The sequence below is a fragment of the Mustela nivalis genome (assembly GCF_964662115.1).
Source record: "Mustela nivalis genome assembly, chromosome: 8".
NCBI classification, from domain to species: Eukaryota; Metazoa; Chordata; class Mammalia; order Carnivora; family Mustelidae; genus Mustela; species Mustela nivalis.
The window spans coordinates 20,492,401-20,515,758 of NC_139027.1; the positions used below are offsets into that span (position 1 = coordinate 20,492,401).

General features: G+C 46.3%; 1 protein-coding gene and 1 pseudogene across 4 annotated transcripts in view; both read left to right on the forward strand.

The window, feature by feature from the left end:
* The window catches only part of LOC309870608 (glucokinase regulatory protein-like), an 878,156-nt pseudogene that overhangs the window by 313,276 nt on the left and 541,522 nt on the right, over positions 1–23,358 (forward strand). The window lies entirely within an intron of this gene.
* The window catches only part of DPYSL5 (dihydropyrimidinase like 5), a 93,757-nt gene that overhangs the window by 15,233 nt on the left and 55,166 nt on the right, over positions 1–23,358 (forward strand). Inside the window, exon 1 of one of the 3 annotated variants that reach the window (XM_082745122.1) lies at positions 18,873–18,890. The exons of the other annotated variants lie outside the window; for them this stretch is intronic. The gene's annotated coding sequence lies outside the window, so the exon portion shown is untranslated. Of the gene's footprint in view, positions 1–18,872; positions 18,891–23,358 lie in introns of those variants that run through there. 3 annotated transcript variants of the gene reach the window in all.

Genomic DNA, 23,358 nt, shown 5'->3' on the forward strand with positions numbered 1-23,358 from the left:
CGGATGCAAGTTTGAAATCTTTGAAGCCTTATTGACAGCTTTATTGAGGTAGAATTTACATGCTATAAAGTTCACACCTGGGAAGGATACAATGCAGCGGTTTTTAGTGTATTCACAGAGTTGTATTCTCACCATGCTCTAACCTTAGAACCTTTTCATCGCCCCAGAAAGGACCCCTTACGCATTAGCAGTCGCTCCCCATTCCCTCCAACCCCCGGCTCCTGGCAGCCACTAATCCACTTTCTACAGATTTGCCTGTTCCAGAAGTTTCAAATGAATGGAATCATGTATGGCCTTTTCATGACTGCTCATTTTTTAATCTGAAGAAAAATGGATGCAGTGTCTACACTCTTAATTCAAAATATACCCTTTCCTTGTGTTGACATGAAGTTATAAAGATTTTTGGAAATTACATAGTGTTAAAACGTTCAGTCCCACCAAAGCACTCCGGGAAGAGGTGCCCTGTGGGCCCTGGGGCTCACTCATGCTGCTCTCTTTGGGCCCTGGTCTGAAAGAGCAGGCCTAGATAATTCTGACCTCATTGAGATCTTTCTGTCTAGAGCAGATTAAAATCCCAAAGTTGGATTATTTGGGTAGATGGTTAAAGGGGAAGATGAACGTTCTCTGTGCCTCTGCCGCTCAGCAGGCATCATGCTAAGTACTGTGGGAAGAAAAAAATGGAGGGAGACCTGGCCTTGCAGATTGTGTACTGTCTGCGGAAGTGGCAGAGTGTAGCTAACGTCACCCTCGGGCTGAGAGAGTGATCAGGCTGTTAGGATACATCAAAGGCCTTTTCTGACAAGGTGTTGGCGCAGGATTTGGGGAAGAGGTTGGGGCCAAGGAGGTGGAGGGGATGTGTATGGCCGGTATCCCAGGGGAGGCTTGGGCAGCAGGGGGAGGGGCAGACTGAAGGTTGTTTGGGCAACTGAGCACATCCCTACCCCCACACTTCTGTCCCTTACCGGCTCTTCCCCTCTGGGGCCCTGTGTGCTCAGGGGAGTGACAAAGAGGGGGCCCAGAGGGTAGAAAATGAGGCCTTTATCTGCCTGAGTTTACACAGTCTGACCAGTTCCCTGGGCCTCCGGACCACCCTCAGCGATTTTTCTTTCCTAATGAAAACCAGTGACAATACAATGATAAGGTTGAAAATATATTACGCTTAATATGCGTGTTTGTAAAGGAAGAAAATCATGTGAATAAATGCAACGCCTTTTCTCCTCTTAAGGTTGGGTTAAAAGGCCAGTCTCTTGTTCCTCCTTTCTTTGACCACCTTTTGTGTATGTCTTTCATGCTCCAAATAGTCAGTACATGGCACGGAAAATACGCTCTTTCCTCCCAATTGTGGAATCCTCTGTTCTCAGCTGAGATGTGTAAATAGGTTTATGTTTTTCTTTTTAAGTTTATGGTGAGCTTGGAGTAATCTTGAGTATTTCCTTATATAAGAATTTAAGGTTGGGGGCGCCGGGCTGGCTCAGTCAGTAGAGCATGAGACTTGTGATCTCAGAGTCGCCCCAGGTGGGGCGTGAGCCTACTTTAAAAAAAAGAAAAAGAGCATTTAAAGTACTGAGTATGGCCCATGCCGAAAAACCCTGTGGGCAAAGAGAACTTCAAGAGCCTGGAAAACATAGCTCGGGGCTTCTCTGTTTGTGTTTTTAACTCTTAAGTAGTAGTGAATATGGACAGGGCCTTGTGCCCAGTAGGAACCCGGCTGTTCACATGGAAATATCTGGATTGCCCAGTCCTGGCCCCTCCAGCAGCCCCAGGCTAACACGGAGCTAGACTTGAGACTCTCAGAGGCAGAAATTCTGCTGTGCCCATGTTGCAGCTGCCCTTGAGGACAGGAGCTAGAGGGTGAGGGGTTGGCACATGCGTTGGCCAGACTCAAAGTAGATGTCCTGTGACCCGCAGAGCCCACACTGTGAACGCAGTGCAGAGGAGGGTAACAGAACATCTGGGAGTTAAATCTGGGTGCGGATCTTACCTTCCAGACGTGCTGATGATCTACGTGATACCAAGCAAGCCTCCCAGCCTTGCCGAGCCCCTTTGTCCTGAGTCCTTGCGGTGTGGCTGCGAGGCTTAGACATGAAGGGTCTGGTACAGTGCAGGGCACAGAACAGGGGCTCTGTACATTTGACCAGCCTTGAAGGTCAGATAGGTAGGTTCCGCTTCAGTGACGGTGGTTTTATTGCTTTCTTCTCCCCTTGGTTTTCTAAATAATACATATTCACCGTGAAAAATTTAAACAATAATTAAATGTAAGTGAAATAAAGTAAAAGTCACCTGAAGTCCCACCACCTTAAGACAGCCGCCGTTAACGTTTTTGGGGACTGTCTTCATCACGCACACACACATCCCGTCTTAATTGTTGACATTTTTTTCTTTCTTCTTTTTTTTATTTTAATACTCTTCCCCCTACTCTTTTCCAACCTCTTCAACTAAATGCCACCTTTCACCCTCTCGTAATCGGTATAAAAAAATGGGTATTTTCACCTGTACTTTGCTCCCTACACATTATTGTGTATTAATAAGATACAAAGATATTTTTTGTCCTTGTACATTTTATCAAAATGGGATCCTATTATGTCTGTGTCTGTGGATGTGGGTGTATGAGTACATGCATTGGAGTTCCAGTTTGGTAAATTATATTACCTCTAAGACTTGTCTTAACATTACAACTTGGAAGAAGTTTTTTTTTTTTTTTTTCTTTTAAAGACTTGATTTTGAAGTAATCTCTTAAAACCCCAAGATCAAGAGTCACATGCTCTACTGACTGAGCCAGCCACACACCCCTGGGAGAGGGTTTTGGGTTTGTTTTGTTTTGTTTCAATTTTATTTATTTATTTATTTGAGAGAGAGCGCAAGCAGGGTGGGGGCAGAGGGAACAGGCACTGCACTGGGTGTGGAGCCTGACACTGGGCTCAGTCCTAGGACCCTGAGATCAAGAGCTAAGCTAAAACCAAGAGACGAAACCAAGAGACAAAACCAAGAGTTGGACACTGAACCCACTGGGCCTCCCTCGGCGCACCACCCATGGAAGAAGCTTTAAGGCAATTGGTATTGATCTGACTTTTTTAGAGTCACATGATAGTTAAGGCATGGATGATATGATCTCGTGATATCATAGGAAATCTGTATTTAGTCTTCATCCCCAGTTCCTGCCCTGGAGCTCCTAAAGCCCTTATAACTTCCTGGGTGACAAGGGTGAAAGGAGCATCTTTTGTTATTCATAATAAGCCCCCTTCCCCAAACCTGAGTTATGCAAATCAGGCGACTGTGGTGGAGAATGGGAGCTGGTTGCCATGAGAACCAGCAAGGTGATTAGAGGGTTGGAACTTTCAGCCTGCATCCCCTACCCCTCCTCCTGGGAGGGGGAGAAGAGCTGGAGATTGAGTTCATCACCAATGGCCAATGAATGAACCAATCCTGTCTTTATGTAGTGGAATCCCCATAAAAACCCAAACAGAGGCGTTTGGAGAACTTCCAGATTGGATGCTGGGTGGGTGGTGCCCCGAGGGAGGGCATGGATGCTCGTGCTCTGTCCTTTCCTGGCCCCCATGCATCTCTTCTGGTTGGATGCTCCTGACTTTTTCCAGTCATAGTAAATGAAGTGCTTCTCTGAGCTTTGTGAGCTGTTCTAGCAGGTTTTCAACCTTGAGGATGAAGGGATGGGAACACCCGATTTATAGTCAGGTGGTCAGAAGTACAGGTGACAGCCTGGTCCAGACAACTGGCCTCTGCAGTGGGGACAGCAGTCTCAGCAGGGACTGAGCCCTCAGCGGGGGAGGGGGGAGAGGGGGCTTCTGCCCTAACTCCCGGTGGTTAGACTCCGAAGTGCTGTGGGAGGGGCACCGGAGTGGCTCAGTTGGTTGAGCATCTGACTCTTGATTTCAGCTCAGGTCATCATCTCAGGCTCATGAGATCGAGACCCACATTCAGCTCTACGGTCAGTGTGGAATCTGCTTGAGATTCTCTCTCTCTTCCTCTCCCTCTGTGTGTGCCCCCCCAACTCGTGTTCTCTAAATAAAAAAATAAATAAATCTTATTAAAAAAAAAAAGAAGAAGAAATGTTGTGAGTGGAAGAGTAGTCTTCCTTTAGATAGTAACATTCACTGCCCCCTCCCCCCATTGATGGGCATTCAGTTTGTGTCCAGGTTTTTGGCGGCTTCTTGTCCTACCCACATTGCTGCCATGGACCTCTCTCTACCCATCTCCTTATGTTCTCTTACTTCTATTCTGATGGATAGAGTCCTGGGAATGGAATGGCCAAGTCAGAGAGCTTTTTAAAATTTTAATAGAGAACTTTTCAGACTCTTCTCTAAAAGCCTTGGATAATTCATGTTTTCATTAGCATTTCATTAGCAACACCCTTCTCCCCCCTGCCCCCACCAGTCCTGCCAAGGTCAGATGTCACCCTGGAATTGTTGCCAGCCTGATGGATGTGGAAGGACACCTCGTTGTGACTTTATTTGCATCTTCTTGATCAGTGGCAAGGTTGGACATCTTTTCCTATGTTGTAGGTCATTCTGATGTGCTCTTCTCTGTAGCACTTAGTGATATTGTGAGCCCATCTTTCTCTTGGTTGTATTTTTCCTATCAGTTTGTTAGCATTCATTGCTGTCACAAGCCCTGCATGTTTTCTCAGGATATTTATTGTTTCTCTATTGACTTTTTCTATTTCTGTGGTATCATTTACTTTACCAAATTTTTAATGTGTGTAAAGCCAGAAATGTGATCCTTCTTTTATGACTTTTGGGTTTCCAGACCGAGTTAAAAGGGCTCCCCCACTCCTGAATTGTGCATGTCGTTTCCTGGGCTTACTTCTAATATTTTTATTGCTTTATATTTTAAATTTAAATAAATTCCAGATGGATTACAGATTACATGCTGGAAGGTAGGGGGCTGTCTTAATTTTCTTCCAGACAAATTGCCACTGAAGCCACCCCATCTATTAAGTAAATCATTTCATCTTCACTGAATTGAAGTATCACTTTTGTTAGATTTAATTGAAATCGCTACCAAGCATCTTATTCTGCTCCTTTCATTCATTTGTCTAATCATATGCTGACACCATAGTTTTAATTATAGTAATTGCATATAGCATCTTTTAATATTCCTAGGATAGTCCTTTCCCTATCCCACAGTATTCCTTTTCATAATTTTCTTGACTCTCTTCAATTCCATTATTATCCATTTCAAAATAAATACATTAAGAACTCTAATAAGATCTGTATTACATTTATATATTAATCTTGGGAAAATTCACATTTTATGATATTAGCTTTTCCCATCTAAGAATATATTTCATTTTGTTTAGATCCTATTTTATGTACTGTGAGTGTGTGTGTGTTTGTGTGTGAGAATGCTATGTATGTATTTTTTTAAGATTTTACATATTTGACAGAGAACACAAGCAGAGGGAACAGAAGAGGAAGAAGCAGGCTCCCCACTAAGCAGGGAACCTGATGTGGCAGCTCATTGGGGATGCTGGATCCCAGGACCCTGGAATCATGACCTGAGCTTGAAGGTAGATGCTTAAACTGACTGAGCCCCCCAGGCGCCCCTGTGAAGCTGTATTGAGGTGTAATTTACATACAATGGAATTCATCCACTTTATACAATTCACTGATCATTATTTAAGGAGTTGTGCAATTTAATCATGCAATTTAATTTTAGAAAATTTCCACTACCTCCAAAAGAAAACTTAAGCCCATTTACAGTCATTCCCATTACCAACCCCAGTTCCAAGCAGCCACTACACAAAATCTATCAAAATAGAGAAAATAGGGACGCCTGGGTGGCTCAGTTGGTTAAGCAGCTGCCTTCGGCTCAGGTCATGATCCCAGCGTCATGGGATCGAGTCCCACATCGGGCTCCTTGTTCGGCAGGGAGCCTGCTTCACCCTCTGCCTCTGCCTGCCATTCTGTCTGCCTGTGCTTGCTCTCTCCCCCTCTCTCTCTCTCATAAATAAATAAAATCTTTAAAAAAAAAAAATAGAGAAAATATTTTATATTTAGATTTGCCTTTTCTGAGCCCTTCTTAGTGTTTTACTGTTTATGCTTAAGTGTTTCATAGTGTTTTTCACTATTGTGAACACTTTTTTCCTGTTTCTATTTCTAGCTGGGTGACTGCTAGTATAGGAAAAAAAAGTACTAATTTTATTACATTTATCTTATTACTATTACCTTACCAATTTTCTTGGGTTTTCTAGGTATATCATCATAACACATTTTATGTCCTTTTTTCTCATGTTTATCTTGAGGATTTAATTTTCTTATTGCATTTTTTAAGGAAATTGCAAACACTGCTTAATAATTATGATTAGAGAAGGCATCCATGCTTTATTTCTGATTATAATGACAATGACTTGCATGAAAATGTATTGACAACTCTTCATGAAATGGTAGAGGCAGAGAAAGTAAAAAAAGGTTGAGGGGGAGTATCTTTCTTTCTTCCTTTCTTTCTTTCTTTCTTTCTTTTTTTTTTTTAAGATTTTATCCATTTATTTGACAGACAGAGATCACAAGCAGGCAGAGGTGGGGGGTAGGGCTCGATCCCAGGACCCCAGGAACCCCGGGATCATGACCCAAGCTGAAGGCAGAGGCCCAACCCACTGCAGCCACCCAGGCGCACCAGGAGTTAATCTTTCCATTGATGTTTGTCTTTTAAGACTGGAATGGAATATGCACTTCCTTAATCATTGGCTGGAGCTGAACTGTGTAGTGCCTTAACAACTTAAAAATAAAGACATTTAGGGGCACCTGGGTGGCTCAGTCTTTAAGCATCTGCCTTCCTCTCAGGTCATGATCCCAAGGTCCTGAGATCAAGCCCCACATCGGGCTCCCTGCTTAATTAGCGAGAAGCCTGCTTCTCCCTCTACCACTGCCCCTGAGGTGTTCCCTTTCTTCCTGTGTCTCTATCTGCCAAATAAATAAATAAGATCTTTTTTTTAAATATTTTTTTAATAATAAATAAGATCTTAAAAAAAAAAATAAAAACAATTAAAACTTCAGTTCCTTAGTCATACTGGCCATGCTCAGTGGCCACACAGAGCTAGTGGCCACCTCATCTGACAACTCAGCTCCAGCATCTGGGTGGGCAAACCCTGATTGTAACCCACAAAGCCTAAAACTTTTACTCTTTGGCCTTTTACAGAAAAAGTTTTGTGACCCTTGGTCAAAGGCATTGTCTCTTCACCTGAGTCATTTACATATACCCTCTTTCCATTTTTCATGCCATCTACAAGCTGATGCTTAATATTTTTCTTCAAATAGCTCACATTTTTTGCTTACATATTTAAGAGAAACATTATATCAGTACCATAAATGGGAACATTTGCCATTATTAAATAGCTAGAAAAAGAAATACAATAAAAGCCAATCAATGTTATTAAATTCCAGTAGCAAACTAGACCTTGCTCTTCCCCTTGTTAAAAAAAAAGAAAATTAACAAGCGCTAGGTATTAGCAGAGGCACACCCACCCACTGAGAGGTTTTCCTTGATGTAATCAGAATTGTAGAAAGAGAACTTGTGATTCAGTGCCATTTATGTCCAAGTAGTATACCTCTTAAAGTCACCTGTACACATTTTCCTCAACTTTGGAATACGAGGCTGAGGGGAGAAGAAATCAAGGAGCATGAATTTGGCTTAGGTGATGGCTGAGGTTGCGGTGGCCCCACGAGAGGGGTAATTTTTTTTTAAAGTTTTATTTTTTTTTTTAAGATTTTATTTATTTATTTGACAGAGATCACAAGTAGGCAGAGAGGCAGGCAGAGAGAGAGGAGGAAGCAGGCTCCCCGTTGAGCAGGGAGCCCGACGTGGGGCTCCATCCCAGGACCCTGGGATCATGACCTGAGCCGAAGGCAGAGGCTTTAACCCACTGAGCCACCCAGGCACCCCTATTTCTAAATAATCTGTACACCCAAAGTGGGACTCCTACCCACAACCCTGAGATCAAGAGTCACACACTGAGCCTGCCAGGTGCCCCTAGTGGAGTAATACTGAGATACCTTTCTAACCATTACCAGTTAAAGGATGGACAAGACATATTTGCATTCTCTTTATAGTACAGGTTAGAGCACCAAATATAAACTGATAATTGGACTATATTACTTTAACACCCTGTAGAAATATCACTAAGTAAAAATTTAGTGTTATTTCCTCAACCCTTTATTGTTGTTTGCTCTATATTAAAAATAGTCACTGGAGAATATTTCTGCTCCTTCTGCAAAAATTGCAGTCAAATATATCTGGCATGTTTCTTACTCCTTAAAAAGCAATCTAGTAAATTCCTTCTGGAATTACCTACTTAGAGAGCAAACCTGCTTTTTCTAGAACATTCTGACTGATGCCTTCTCTTAAATGGTCAGTTGGATGGAGGGGAGTAATGAATTCTTTGGAATTCAAAAGGCTTTTCCTGGGTAATCAGAGCTTCGCTTTTATCCAGCAATAGGAAGTTTTCCTTCCCAAACCATTTACTCTTCTGCTTGGACTGCCAGGAAGCTTAGTGCTAAATGTAATTCCTACTAAGTTCTATCTCTTTTTTTCTGGTCTCCCTTTAGCAATTCTTTTTTGTTGTTGTTAAGATTTTATTTATTTATTTGACATAGAGTGCGAGCACAAGCAGGCAGAGGGAGAACCAGGCTCCCCGCTGAGCAGAGACCCCACTGGGGACTGGATCCCAGGATCCTGGGATCATGACTCTAGCGGAAGGCAGATGCATAACCAATTGAGCCTCCCAGGTGCCTTAGCAATCCTCTTTTTTAAATGTGCTTTGTTTTTTGTTGTTGGTTTTTGTTGTTGTTGTTGTTTTAAGATTTTTTTATTCATTTTATTTGACAGAGATCACGAGCAGGCAGAGAGGCAGGCAGAGAGAGAGGAGGAAGCAGGCTCCCCGCTGAGCAGAGAGCCTGACGCGGGGCTCCATCCCAGGATCCTGAGATCATGACCTGAGCCAAAGGCAGAGGCTTAACCCACTGAGCCACCCAGGCGCCCCTGTTTTGGTTTTTTTTTTTAAAGTAAGCTCTACACCCAGTGTGGGGCTTGAACTCACCACCCCCAGATCAAGAGCTGCATGCTCTATGGACTGAGCCCGCCACACACCCCCTTTTTTTGTTGTTAAGTCAGCCTTGTTGGGGTGCAGTTTACATACAGTAGATGCAGGGATTGTCCGTGTACAGCTCAAAAGGGTTTGGACATACCTACATACCCGAGTAATCCAGTGACGGGGGTGTGGGTAAGAGGAGGCAGCTGCTGTCAGGAGAAAGTGCCAGCAGGTGAAGAGGCCTCGGATGTGGATGGGCAGGCCTCCACGACCAGGAAGCGTGTGCCAGCCTCCTGGCAAAGAGATAGTAGGCCCTTGATCAAACGAGGTGTAGACGCAGGGCATCAGTTCCCAATGTGGAGTCCGGGGAAGATCTAGAGCACAGTACCAGGTGTCCTAACCTCCAGCTTCAGCATATTGGACTCTAGTCTTTAGATTTGCCTTCAGGGTTAGGTCCCTGGCCTGGGCTGGAGGTGGGGACGAGGCTGCCAGGGACTGCGAACCAAGGTAATCTGGCCAGCTCTTCTGAAAAGTAGAAGGGGAAGAAACTGTATTTATCAGAGTCATTGGTGTCTGTCGTCAGTTCCAGCCCCACCTCTCTTCTAGCAGAAGCAGGTGAACAAGAAAAAAAGGAAATACCAGCATCCGGGATGAACTAGGTGGGCAGACGACCATTTATTCCCATTTACTTGTTTCCAGAGAAGCTGACCTTGTCCCTTTTCTTGGCAGTCACTCGGCAAGTGCTCCCTGCCTAGCCAGAGCTCCAGGGAAGGGCTCATTACCTCTTTTTATTTAAGTGAATGAATTATCTCCACATTTTCAGACTCAACTGCCAGGAGTTGAGCCCAATTGAGCCCAATCAGTCAATTGCTCCGTGTCTCCAGCCATTCATTCAAGGAAGGCAGCAGCCAGATGGGCCGTGGCAAAGGAGGTGTTCTGCCCCTTTATGCAGCCATTTGAGAAGACGCTGCCTGGTCTGGAGCACCAGGGGACAAAGAGGAAGAAGGGGGCTCTATCCTATCAGCAGAGGAGCTATTCCTTGTGCTCCTCATCGGAAATGATGCCCTTGCAGGGCACCTGGGTGGCTCCGTTGGTTAAGTGTCCAACTCCTGGTGTCAGCTCAGGTCATGATCTCAGGGTCGTGGGATCGAGCCCCCTGTCAGGTTGAGAATCTTTCCCCTACCCTCCCCTTCCCCCTGTTACTGCTCCCCTTGCTCCCACTCTTTCTCTCAAATAAATAAATACAATTTTTTTTTTAAAAAAGGGAAGGAAGGAAGGAGAAAAGGAAAGGAAAAAAAGAAAAAGAAAGAAAATGATGCTTGGTCCTGGTGTGGGAGGTAGTGTGTCTTCCACTGAGATGGGGGACACCAGAAGAGGAGCTGAGTGGAGACCGAGTGTAATGAGGTCAGTTTTAGATGTGATCATTTTGAAGGGCCAGTGAGACGTTAAAGGAGAAGGATCTAATAGGCCATTAGGTATACACATTGATGGTTAAATAAATGTCCAAGTGATGTTGACTTGCTAGTGAATTGCCTGCGCTGGGGCGGGCTTCCTCAGAGCCCACTCTGTGTACTCTGGTGCTCCCGCCCCCCTGACCAGAGCTACTGTGGACTCCACAGCTGGTCTATTATATGCATATTTTTTACAGTCGAACACTGCAGAGAGATTGAGTCCTGCTGCAATTTACAATTCTTCGAGACAACTGTGGTTAACAGTTTAGCGAATAACCTTCCCAGTGGTTTATGCCAAGGCTCATTTTTATATATAAGTGAGTTGTCATATATAGATGAAAGGTTTATATATAAGTGAGATTTCATATTCATATATATTCAGCTATATATATCTCACTTATGTATACAGAAGTAGATACACAACACATACCATGAGTCCCGTTCTATAATCTGTTTTCTTCACTTAGTACTGTCTGGTGGATAACATCCCATGTCAGTACTTAAAGATCTATGTGAGGGGCCTCTGGGTGGTCAAGCATCTGCCTAGGACTCAGGCTCAGGTCAGGTGGGCTCAGGCTCCGGTCAGGTCAGTTCAGGTTATCATCTCCAGGTTCTGGAATCAAAGCCGTTAAGTCCAGTCCCAACTCAGCAGGGAGTCTGCTTCTCCTCCTGCCCCTCCCCACTGTTTGTGCTCTCTCTGTCTCTCTCAAATGAGTAAATAAAAAATCTTTTAAAAAAGTAAAGATCTACTTTTGCAAAGGCTGCATAGCCTTCTATTGTGTGAATATACCGTTATTTATTTAAACAGCCCTCGCATTAACACACCTTAAGCTTGTTCTCAAAGTATGTGCTATTATAAACAACACTGCAACAAAATACCCTCATGATACATTTTCGGGCAATGGTCCAATTATTTCCTAGAAGAAATTCTTAGATGTAAAACCCAGATTTTAAGTTTTCGTGTAGATTTGTAGATTTCTTTCCGCTGAGCTTGCATCAGTTCGAACTCCTAGGAACAGGGTATGGGAGGCTTGCTTTTCTCCCTCTGGGCATTGTTCTTTTTTTCTGTGCCATTACGATAGGTGAAACATGTAATCTCATTGTTTTCATTTGCGTTTCTTTGATTATTAATAAAGACAAACATCTTTTCATTTGTGTCTTAGCTGTTTGTGTCCTGCCCAATCCCGGGGTTGCCTGTTTACATCCTTTGCCTATTTTTTCTGGAGTCCTTGTCTTTCTCTTAAGATTTATAAACGTTGTTACATACTTAAGATTTATAAACGTTGTTTACAAACGTTATAGCTATATAGTCCTTGGTTGGATGCTGCAAGCATGTCCTAACCAGCTTTTGTCTTTATTAAATGTATTTTGCAGCATCTTTGGATATATTACAGGTTTTCTTTTTTAATGTAGTCCTACCCGTACCAATCTTTTCTTTTCTGGTGTCTGGCTTTGGATTATGCTTAAAAAGCCACAACCCATCCAAATTTATAAACATATCTTTCTATGTTTTCTTCTAGTACTTTACCCTTTGAATTTTTATGTAAAATGCCAATCTAATGATGTCACTTCTTGGCTTGCCCTCCCTGCAATCCTTCTGGTCCCTGCTGGGAGCACATCCCCTCAGGCCTTGAATGGCTTGGGCTCCCTTCAGCTCATCAGACACACCAGCCATCCTGAATGCCCCCAGCTAGACCACACTGCTCTGCTTCCTGTTTCCACTTCCTGCTTCCGCTTCCTGCTTCTGGCTGGAATGCTCAGGTGTTACTTCCCTCGCCAGCGAGGTAAACTCCTAAACAACTGTCAGGGCTCTTCTCAAAGGCACTTCCTCTGAGAAGCAGTCCTCCATCCCAGTGTGTGTTAAGTGCCGCCCCCTGCCCCCCTTCCTGATACTGACACAGGCTTCTCCTAACTCACAGATTTTGGGGTATGCCTCTCTTTCCACTCCAACCCTCTGAGCTCCCTAGGGCGTGGTGCGGTATCTGGCGCTTAGTATAGTGGGTGCTAAGCCCGCCTCTGTGACCCGACTGGCATCTTAGCAAACTCGAGGATTCCACAGTGTGGAATCTGGGAGACCAGTTAGAAGCCTCCAGGTAAGAGTGATAGCTAAATGCAGGTAGATAGTAAGGCCCGAACTGAGGCAGTCCGTCTGGAGAAAAGAGGATGGGTAAGAAACAGATTTAGTAAGTAGGACAGATAGTGCTCTAGTAGTGTTTTGTCTGAGGTGTCTCCTAAGTGTTCAACACACAAAATCAGAATGTCAGCCCATCAGCACAGTCCAGACCTTTTGATCTTTGTATTATTTGGTGTTTAGAATAAACTGCTGCTGCTGTTCCCTCCCATGAAGCTGTGGGACCTTGGCTGGTCATGACCTCCACCCATCGTCTGTCAAGTAGAGACGGCCCACCATCTCCAAGGGCAATGGTGAGGTTGTTTCAATTAAATGTCACGGTGATAAGAGCCTTCACGGCCCCTGGTGCTTACTACCATTTAGTAGGTGTTCTCTCTCCAGTCCTGCCATCCCCTTCGTGGGTGACTGGGTCAGTTGCCGTCATCTGACTGATCTGAAGCGTTCCTCAAGAGAGAAGCTGAAATCGGCTTTCATCACTGGGTTTCTGTGAACCCCAGGCATGCCCTGATAGCTGGTCTCCATCTGTCTCTGCCAGCTCTCTGCTCTGCTCACCCATGCTTCCATTCTTCCCGTCTCTCCCAGTCTGTTTCCCCTTCCTCCAGGCAGCCTACCAGCATTCAGCCCTTTCTCAGCCCTGCCTTCCTCTTCTGTTCCCTTGGCACCATCCGTTTAACCCACTGCAGCCTCCCGCCTGGATTACCACCGTGGCTGTTCTCCCAGCCTTCATCCAACCTGTGTGAGTAAAAAGGCAGGAAGCCCAGCCCCCAGATCATGTGCTCATCCCCTGACCAGCCTCGGGGTCCCTCTCTGAGTGCTCCAGGTCATCCTGTGTCCAGTGGGTCTCATTCAGAGGGCTGGGCCTCTTGCTCTGCACCCCTAGACCTCATATCCTGGCTCCCCAAGCTGCTTGCTCAGTCCATTCTAGCCTCTTGGCCTTTCCCAGCCTGTACCTGCTTATTCTGCCACTTTTTTTTTTTTTTTTTTTTCAACCCAGACAATGCCCAGCTTTGATCCTCTGCCCTGGGCTTTGCACCAGACCCTCTCACAGCCAGCATGGAGCTCTCTTTGGAGAAGCCTTCCGTCCCATTGCTCACAGCCCATTACTGTGGCTAACACTCTGTAACGCTCTTAGCCCACTATCTCCTTCGGCCAGTCCTTGCTTCCTTCAGCTAGCATTTAGGGAGCCCCTCTGTGTGCCAGGGACTTACAAGGGTAAAATGAAGCCTAGCTCTGCCATCGGGGAGCCCCAGTCTAATATGGATGGATTCCAACGCAGTTTCCTCAGACATAAAATGGGGATTATCCTGTTGAACTACCTCACTGGGGTGCTCTAAGCTTTCTTTGAAACTGCATCAGAGTCTGTCACACAGAGCTCAGTGATGACAATGTGGTGTTGATGGTGTTGACATCCACTTGACAGCTGAGAACATGCTGCGTGGGGCAGTCAGTCATGTGGCTAGAGGGGCAAAGCCAAGTTCAGTGCTCAGGGCACTGCTCCTCCCCTTAGTAGCTCTGTATCCTCCTCTTACCCCCTCACACCCTTTCCTGCCCCATCTGCTGCTCTAAAATAGGCCGCTGGGATACAGACACAATCAGGCTAGTGGCCTTACTCCCCAGGTGGAGGAAGCTGCCCATTCTCACCCCAGTCCTGCCTTCAAGTCTCTGGAGAGTGTCCACTTGATCTCACATGTGCCTGGGGGTGTCGCCCATGAGAACGTGTCTCCTGTAGGAGGTGACAGAGTTCACAGTGTTCCCCCACTTGGTGCCCAGCTCCACAAAGCTGGATACCATCAGTCATGTATTGTAGCAAACACTGGTGAGATTTGCTCTTCAGGCTCCAGAATTCTGGGTTAAAGTAAAAATACCTATTTGCTTTAGTGATGGAGGCGAGCCAGGTTCATAAGAAGGCAGCTGGCAGATGCAGGCACAGGAAAGTGGATGACACTGACCAGGCGGAAGCATTCTGGGTATAAAGTCAATGGCAGGTAAAAACACTGTTTCTGGGAGGGAGAGGTGGAAACACATTTTTAGCCCAAGATGAGGTGTCCAGAGTCTTACATCACAGGGGAAAAAAAGTCTGTGTCCTTCTGAAATCTATTTGAGTCGAAATAAGGAAGGAAATTGGTTTGTCCTAAAGCCCAGTCCTTTTAGGAAATTTTCCAGGAGATGGCAGTAGGATAGCAAGATTTCCTGAAAAGAAGATGAAATGTTTTCCACCTTATTTCAGTTTTTGTTTTTTTTTTTTTTCCGAACAGGATAAAACTATTTGGGTGGCTTTAAATTACTGTAGTTATTTTATATTATAAAATCAATATAATATGATACAGAAAATTTGAAAAATTAGAGGAGTGAAATCACCTATTATCCCAATCAAGACAGACCTCATTATTTATTCCCACCTGGTCTGTTCTTTGTGTGCGATGTTTTTACATAATTACAGCAACACCTAGCATATCATTTCCGTGTACTGACATGCAATGCTTCTTTTAAAGTTTTTAAGTGTTTTATGAGATACATACAGAAGAGTGCAGAAAGTATGTCTAATTTAAAGAGTAATTTTTTTTTTAAAGATTTTATTTATTTATTTGACAGAGAGAAATCTCAAGTAGGCAGAGAGGCAGGCAGAGAGAGAGAGGAGGAAGCAGGCTCCCTGCTGAGCAGAGAGCCTGACGCGGGACTCGATCCCAGGACCCTGAGATCATGACCTGAGCCGAAGGCAGCGGCTTAACCACTGAGCCACCCAGGCGCCCCTTAAAGAGTAATTTAAAGCAAACACTTGTGTAACTCCCATCCTTTTCAAGGAAGAGACTTGAATATTTGCCGTTCTCAAGAAGATTCCCACCATGTGTCCCTTCCCAAACACAGCCCTGCCTTGGCCGCCCAGAGATAACCAACCACCCTGACTTCCCTGATTTTCTTGGTTTTTTTCTTCCTATGACTATATACCTCCTAAACACTGTAGTTCAGTTTTGCCTGGTTTTGAATGTTCTGTGGATTTGTCCTGTATTTACTATTTTGTGGCTTCAGTTTTTTGTGAGATGTTATATGTAGCTATCGTTAGTTCATACTCATTTTTAGTTTAAAAGAGAAAATGTAGAATTTTTATGTGTTTCCACTCAGTCTCTATCCCAAATCTTGACCTTATCAGGTAGCCCAGGTTTGAGACACTTTTCTTTTGATTTTATTTTTAAGTAATCTCTATACCCAATGTGGGACTCAAACTCACAACCTGAGATCAAGAGTCACATGCTCCACAACTGAGCCAGCCCAGCAGCCCTGGGACACTTCTATAGTTAGGAAAATGCCTTCTCTTCCCCTACTTGTGACTTTCCCCACCCCCGACCTGAGAATGGGGCCGGGTGGGACGGGGTGGGGGATGGGTCTCAGACCCAGAAGCATCGCTGCCCCTCCCTCTTGCTGGCAGTGGGCGCTGGCCACTCCGCCCTTTGGCTGGCATTCTACGAAGCAGCCACTCTGGGCCGCCGGAGCCCTGGAGCTGCAGCTGCTGTCCTTCCAAGAGAGCTGATGAAATTATTTCTGGGGCCTGCAGACAGCTGGCGAGAGCGGGGAAAGCACAGCAGGGCTGAGGAATCCGCCAGAAGATCCGCCTGCAGAAGGGTTATGGTGGTGATGGTGACTACCAGTCCCAAAAGCCTGGTGCTTTCTGGCTGAGGCCTCGGTTGCAGGCCGGGCTTCTCATCTCCAGTGTGTGTACACCTCCCTGCCCTGGGCTTACAGAAAGGAATTTACTCCCCTTGACTGTTTTTTGCTGGTACTCGGTCTCCCCCAGCCTCCAACATAAAGCCTCCAGGGCCAGGGAGCACTTGAAAGGAGCAAGGTTTCTGGCCAGACCCAAAGGCTGCACGCAGGGGCCGTGACGCGCTGAGGGTCACACACGTGTCCCCACGCAGCAGGCCTCTTCGATCCCGACGCCACACACGCTCGCCCTTACTGTCAGCCTGGCCTTCCCACAGTGGTCGGTTTCTCTCACGGCTAATCTCGAACAGATGGTCTGCAGCTCCATTTCTTACCACTCTCTTGGGCTAATCCCTTGGAATCTCACTCTTCCCCTCTGTGCCCTGTTGGTGGAGTCCCACCAGGCTGGGCCAGTGAAGCCATGGGATTAAGACTTCTTACTCCATCTTAGCCTACGGACTCGGCCCACTTGGGTTCACAAGACGCCTTCCCAGAAGCCAGGCCCGCCCACCTCTGGGGCTTTCCTGATAGCAGCTCCTTTGTCCTTGTTTCTTTACACTTCTTCAAGAACAATCCCTTGTTCTCCACATTCACATCCATCCCATGGCCAGATCGGGTCACCTTTGCAGGCCTGTCCTCTTAGTGTGGGCTCAGTGCTGGGCTCTTGTGGCTTATGGCTGCAGGACGAAGGGTCCAGTGTCTCTCCTCGGGGTGTAACATTGACCGACCCCAGCCCGTGGAGCATCCGCCCCCTCATGTGGGACCCCTTGGCTTGATAGGCGCTTTTTTCTGCCTCTGGATCTCCAGAAGATGCCTGAGCCCCACATGAAAGACAAACCTGCCCTTTTACCTTCCCCAGTTCTCTCCCCACGGCTAGGTTCTACCTCCAGAATCTCTCCAAACATTTTGTACAAAACTCCTGGGTGACCCAAACCAGGCCCACCATTCAGATCAGCCCTCAATGCCAATGCTGGCCTGGTTGGAGAGGAGACTAGGCAGAGTCTCGGGCTTCTGGGTGGGTGATAAGGGATGGCGCAGCTGGTTTTGGACAGGCTGCGTGTTTGTGCCCGTGGACCATTCCCATGGAATGGTCCATGGGCATTTGGATGTGAAATGCCCTCACACCCTCATTAGCATAGAATAGTTTCCGGATTCCTGCTTACCCTGGAAAGCAGAGTCCCAGGTACTGAAGAAGTCCGTCATAAGGCAGGTAAAGTGTGATCTTGGGACATGGTTAGAGCTCGTGCAGCGGAAATGACTCTGAGCTTGCCTTTTTTATTTTTACTTGACACCTAGTTGTTATTTTCATGAGTTCCTACAAATTGACTAGGACAGTGGTTGTGTCTGCAGGTGGGGAGGGGCTGGAACGAAAGAGGTGCGGGACTGCAGGGTTAGAGACGATAGTTCACAGGTGTCTGTCATTTTGCTTTATACCCAACATGGATGTTATAAATACCATTTTAAATCGACTCAAGAGTTGATAAAGCCAATTAAAAATTAAGAAATTATATTTGCTTTAATATTAGTTAGGAATTGTTTAGTGTTTTCCTGTTTAGAAAGGCAGTTCACTTTATTAAAAAATTATATGTATTAGCTTAAAGCCTTCGCTGTTGCCCACTCACCTCAAACTTCCCTTCTTGGCTCTTGTGTTCTGGCCAGCCTTTCATCTGTTCTCATTTTTCATCTCGGGGGAATCACTGGATGCTACAAGTACAAGTACAAGCACTCCCATCCCCCCCGCCCCCACAACCCCCTTTAGGGTCGGCTCTCCCAGTTCCGTTCTGTTACCCTTTCCTATATATTGATCAGAGGAAGAAAAATAGCTGCATGTTTTGGTTTTCTTTTACTAACCGCTGCCAATATTGCCTTTTGGTCCTTTGGCAAATGTTATCTGCTTGGAGCAAAGGAAAAGCCACACCATTCAGTGTGTCCCCAGCCACCAGAGCTGGCTTCCCCTGCCCTACGAGTTAGCAGCCCATCGGCCATTAGGGTTGGCTTACCCGCTGTGGATCCTTCGTGCCCAAGGGCAGTTGTGTGCGCTTGCCATGTATGTGCCTTGATATCACAATGACCAAACCGATTGTCTGTAAAATCACACCTTCTTCTGCAGGCTGGACTGGAAGAGGAAATGGGAGTCTTAAACCAGCCCCTATTCAAAAGGAAATCCATCCCATGCAGACCCGATTCCTATCAAGTTTGTTTTAAGGTCTCTCTGCAGGAAGCATCCCTTTTGCACCATTCTGGCCCCACGAGTCTTTGTGGAGCCCCGGAGTCCCTGGCCCCCTCCAGTTGAGCTGCGGGCAGGAGGCAGCTGTGCGGGCCAGACTGCAGGCTCTCTGCGTCTCACACCTCACTGCAGGCACAGGGGAGCTGGGGAATGTGATGACAGAAGCAGGCAAATGCAAGACGCAGTGTTCTGGTTGGCATTTCCTTGGCAGGACCATGCTGTGTGCCTTCTAAGAGCCTGAGCTTGTGTGTGTTTCACGAATGAGAAGCAGCAGCTGCCATGACCTTGACCGTCCAGCCGGCAAGGTGTCCCCTGTGCAGTTTTGCATTGGAACGGCTCACTGCGGTAAGCAGCAGGAGGGTGGGCAGTACGGGAAATTGTCCTTTATCCAGCAAGACAGTTATTAGATAGCAAACAGCAGTCACTGTCACTCTTTTAAACATAAAAAGGCTTTCTTGGGAGACACTGCTCTCCTGGGTCATACAGTGCTGCTCCCCCAGCTCGTGCATCACCTTGGCTTTCACCCAGCAGGGGTTTGGAAACATAAGGACTGCATGCCACAGAATTAGGAAATGGGGGAATATATACCGCGTACAGTTGGCTAAATCTTGGCGTATCAAAGATACCCATCTTGCTGTGGAAGGCATCATTGCTTCCCCACATAAATTGTAGAATTCTTAAGATCTGCACATTTGCAGTGTACCTGCATCCTCTCAGTCCTGACTGCCTCTCCTCTTCAAGGTCACTGTTGGTGGAGACCAAGGACTGAAGGAGTGGTCAGGGTAGTCTTGAGGAATTTCCGCAGCTCTAGAATTCCATAGTTCTGAGTTATTCCTTCTAATACCATTTAACTCCCTGGCATGCTTCCATTTCTGCCTGGGAGGACAGCCATGTGGTTTGAATTCTTTCATTTGCATAGACGAAATAGCTGGGTGATCAAAGTTTTGGATTAGACAAATGGAGATGTGGGATACAGCCAGAAGTCCTTAAAGGAGGTGACATTTATTTTAAGGCACAGTTGTTACTTAATGATGATTTGATTATAATGTTCACTTCTGTCTAATGTAGTATCTTAGCTCGCACTGCTGTAATAAAAATACCATAGACTGGGTGGCTTAAACCATAGAAAATTACTCCTCACAGCTCTGAAGGCTGAGAAGTCCAAGATCAAGGCGCTGGCCAATTCACTTGTTGGCGAGGACTCTCCGCCGGGCTTGTAGATGACTGCCTTCTCTCTGTATCCTCACAGGGGGTGGGAGCTACGGGGGAGCGGAGTAGAGGGAGAGAAGGAGGTGGGGGGGTGTCAGAGATCACCTGTCACTTCTTCTAAGGGTGCTAATCCCGCTTTTGAGGACTCTGCCCTCATGACCTAGTTCCCTCCCAAGACCCAGCTCCAAATACTATCACACTGTGACTAGGACTTCAACATAGGAATTTTGGGGCTGATACAAACCTTCAGTTCACAGCCTGTGTAGTAAACCATTGGGCCGATATTGGCTCTGTCTACACAGTAACTGTGTTTGGAATAAATGAGTGATTTGAAGCACCATAAATTAGTAAAACGGATACCAACGGTGACCACCTGACAAGAACGTTTTCTGAATATGGAGGGAGAGACAATCATAGCTAGTGACATTTAAGGAGCTCATGAGTATGTATTTCGTGTATTTCGTGCTCAAATCTTTTCCCTCCCAAGGGACTCTCTAAGAGGGCCAAGGTGTCTTCCCCACTCACCCACCCCCTCACCGCATTATGTTCACAAACGTACGTACACAGACAGAAGGCTCGCTGCAGAAAACGATGCCAGGAACATCTTTTCTTCATTTAGTTTAGCAAAGACTAGTAGGAGAGCTGGAGGACTGTGTGCTAATGAGGTTACTGGGGGAGGTGAGAAGCGTAATGAATGCCAACCTCACTGGTGAGGGGGACTGGGCAGGATGAGACTTCTTGGCCAGCCAGACAATTTGGGAAATCCAGAGAAGCGTGGGGGCGGGTACACTGGTGTAGCGAGACCAGCATCCCACTGTCGCCAAACCACTCCGCTCACTCTCAGCTCTGGTGTCTGGTACTACGTGAGACACACCCGGTTTAAACCAATCCCTGGTAACTTAGTTTTTAGGCGAGAAGCGTCCCATTACCCGTCGGTCACTTTGTAACACAGTTTGGGTCTCTGTCACCCATGAGACTGAAGCTCTTGAGAGCAAGGCCTGTGTCTTCCTCAGGGCTGGGTCTGGTGCTTCACACTGGAAGAGAGTGAGGTTCCAGACTATTGTAGGGCACACAGATGTTCATATTTGTTCACACGTAACCCTAGCGTGTTCTGAAGCTAGATGTCTGCCAGAAGGTGGGGCTGGAGAACTGGCTCCACCAGGCGGCGCCCCTCCGTGTTGGCAATATGGCCCGTGGCTAGGAGCACAAGCTCTTTTCCGCTAAGGCTGCCATAACAAAATACCACAGACAGGGGGGCTGATAAAACAATGTATTTTCTCACCTTTCTGAGGCTAGTGGTCTGACATGAGGGTGTCAATGTGGTCCGTTTCCTGGGAGAACTCTCTTCCTGGCTGGTAGATGGCCACATTCGCACTTGGCCTTTTTTCAGTCCTTATGAAAAGGCCTAGTGGTGGGTGGGGGCCGAGCCCTATGGCATCTCTCCTTATAAGGATACTAATCCTGTGGGATCCCGTCCCCACCCTGTGATCTCATTTAACCTGAGAAACTTCCTCAGCGGCCTCACCTCCACATGCGGCCACACTGGAGGTCAGGGCTTCCCGGTGTGGTTTTGGAAGAACAAAACATTCAGTTCACAACAGCTCTGGGCATCCTCTGGCTTTCAGTCCCTACTTTGTTGCAAACTTGCTGTGTGACCTTGAGGATGGTTCCTTTAACTTTTCTAAGCCTCAGCCATCCCAGGGCGATAATGGCACAATCGTGCTGCATATCCCAAGGCAAATGATGGGTTTAGTGAGGACCCCGGTAGACAGTAGGTGTTCACTGATTTTTAACATTAATAGGGTCCCCTAAGTTATGAAAAGGAGTTCCCTCTGAGGTTATCCTGGGAATCTAGTCCCTTCAGAGCTAGGTTAACTGTCAGGGATTTCTGCAAGAAAGAAGAAAAAGATAGTTTGGGTGGGGGACCCAATTTTATCCTATTATAATTTGAAAATACAGAAAACCATGAAGAAGATAAAAATCCCCTGTAACTCTTCTACCCAGAACCAGCTCTGATAACCTTTCTGTTAACCCAGACATGACTATGAATCTGACCCTTCTTGCGGAGTTGCGTGGTCTTTCATTTCCAAAACTTCTGTTTCCGCCTCTTTAAAAAGGAGACTAAGGTTCCTACTTCTCCGGGTTAGTCGGCGCGTGGCTGAACGCGTGTGAAGTGTGCCGGGCACGGGGTGTTAGCTTACTAAGAGCGATTGCTCTCATTTCTACTGAAGAAGACACCCTCGGGGTTTGATACCGGCATCAAAGCTCAGATGGGAATTCCCAGTAATTCATTATCACATCACCCTTCAAGGACCCCCCTCCCCCTGCCCTTCAGGTGTGCGCTCTAAAACAAATCAATATTCCCTTTACAACACTGACATAAACAATAAGCGGTTTCCCAGCATGAATACTGCTATTTTTCCTCTTGCCCTAGAGCAGTTTTAAAAGGTGAGGATTATATATTTGCACAGGGGGCTGGAAGTGGGGGTATCTTCTTTCGGCCACCCCTACCACCACCATCACTTCCCTATAGTGTGAACTGAGAAGTCGCCTTTCACGGTCACCCTTGGCCTTGGCTGTGTAATGGGAGAGAGGGAGATTGCATCTGTCAGCCTTTCTGGGCTTCCTTTGGCCAGGATGGTTGTGTCCCTCACCTGTGAAGAAATTCATTTCCTAATTGCATATTAAATTAAAACTCCAGTTTTCAGATTTTAGGACAAAAGATCAAATATACTCAGCTTCATCTGACTTCAGACAATGAGCTTGTGGCAGCGACTGTCCTATCTTCCCATCTCTGTCACCTGACTCCCCACAGCCTCTTTGCTCACCACCTTCCTCACTAGGGGAAGGGCCCCTTCTCCCTAGAGGTTGGACTGACACCTATGGGGAGGGGAGCAGGTATTCCTGGGAAACAGCTGTTGCTGTGTAAGGGAACAGGGTTCACTGCCACCACTTGTCCTGTTCCCCAGCGCCACCCCCAGCAGCAGCCCCACAAGGGACTGGCCTCTCCTAACAGCAGGAGAGCCTCAGGGTATACCCTGAATGGTCCCAGCCAACTTTCTTGGTGTCGGGACTTCCATGCATTCCAGCCTGGTCAGCTTGACAAAAATTGCTTAACCAGGTGTGTCCAGGAGAGCAGGCTAAGATCACCATTTAGCTGACCCATCTCCTTACAAGAGATATTCCTTCAACAGGTTCTAAGGCCTTTTCATCCTGGGAGACAGCCTCCTCACAGCTTTTGGCAGGCAAATGAAATGACAGGAATAAGAGGAAATCTGTTGGGCCCTCTGCTCTGTCCACAGTAATTTCCGGTACTGGAAAAGGGATGAAAGCTGAGCATTGTCCCAGACATACCCAGAAAACGAATACATAACGGCCTACTACTACTCATTGCTTGAAGCCTTTCAGTTGTGTTGGGGTACAACAAGTAGATGAGGCCATTCTTTCATTTGTTCACTGGTTTCAAGTATCCTGTACTGGAGGCTGGGGCTGAAGAGGGAACAGAAACAATGATCACTAATAAGGCTTTTGACCTTGAGAACCTTAGCACACAGGTGGAGAGAGGCTCCAGGACCATAAAGTCCATGAAGGGGCAGAGAGTCGG